This window comes from Nannospalax galili, unplaced genomic scaffold, assembly GCF_000622305.1.
Source record: "Nannospalax galili isolate Female #2095 unplaced genomic scaffold, S.galili_v1.0 scaffold976, whole genome shotgun sequence".
In the NCBI taxonomy this organism is placed as follows: Eukaryota; Metazoa; Chordata; class Mammalia; order Rodentia; family Spalacidae; genus Nannospalax; species Nannospalax galili.
This window is the reverse complement of record NW_008339381.1, coordinates 577217-578603: the sequence shown is the minus strand read 5'-3', so window position 1 is coordinate 578603 and position 1387 is coordinate 577217.

The following is a 1387-nucleotide window of genomic DNA, read 5'->3' as shown; positions in this document are numbered from 1 at the left end:
CACTCATGGGGCTGGAGAGATGGCTCAGATTAAGAGCACTGGCTGCTCTTCTAGAAGACCTAGGTTCCATTCCCAGCACCCACATGGTGGCTAACAACTTCCATGACTCCAGTTCCAGGGGAATCTGGCTCCTCCTCCTGACCTCCATGGGCATTGCACAGCTCGGTGTAATTACACATGCAGGCAATACACTTATACATATAAAATAAAAATAAGATTTAAAAATCCTTTAAAAAATATACACATAAAAAAACAATAAATAAAATGTTTTTGTAAAACCCCAACGCTGTACTCATGAAGTTGGGAAGGAAGTTGGGGAAACATATGTTACTTGATCACTAGAGACCCAAGAAGCATCACCTCTAGGAGGAATTTAAATCAGATCTCTTTAGAGTCTGTCAAGAGTCCATTCTTGGTGAAGAGTGGAGAGAGGGAGAAAAGAAATAGAAAATAGAGGTGCAAGGAGGTGGCCTGCCAGGAGCACGAAGCCTCGGTAAGTGAAAGACTCGAATGGGTCGGCTAGAGCCTTGGAACGTTCCTCGGTCAAATAAAACAAATGCAGCAGCTTTCATTGGAAAGAATTACACCCTTGGATTTTGTGGGATGAGTTGTGAAAAGGGCTCCCTAAACTCAGACACCACCTCCCACCAGGTCAGACTTTTCCACCAGGAATGGAGGGTTGGCAGCTCCTAGGCTTACCCAGACCAGACTCTAATGTTCCATAAAACATTTCATGGGGGACGGTGTTCAGAACCCCTTCCAACACATATCCAGGAATGGAATGGAGGAGGGGGTCTTGGGCATTTGTAGAATACTGGGCTGTGAAGACCTTGAAGAGAGCATCTGTTGTAACCTTGAGAGTCAGAAGTGGTAGTCTGGCAGCTGGCATGAGCAAACAGTGTATTGTGTCTGGAGGTGAGCCCAGACTTACAATTCCCTCCCCGAAATGCTCCCACCCTGCTAGGACCCAGCACTAGGCATATACTCATTGAACTCCTTATATGTATATGGTGACAACTTCCTTAATCCTGACCAGCTGTTAGGGTAACAGTAGTGCCAGGGATGGCAGGAGACCAGCAGGAACAGAACACTGATTAATACCAAAGGGAGTGTTCTGGCCAGGAAAGGACAGTGAGTCACCACAACTGAATTCTGTTGAATACATGGAACATTTGCCTTTTACTTTAGAAAGAGGTGTCACTCTGGAGTTATAATCTGAGTATGAATGGATATAATGCACATGGCTAATAGTCTGTATTCAGCAGGCAGTGTACATATGGAACCAGACTTGGACAGTCGAGAGCAACCTATTTTGTCTGATAGTAGATTCATATGTGAAGTCAAAACTACAGACCATGGCTGTCTCCTGGGTCTACAGAATTAGAAT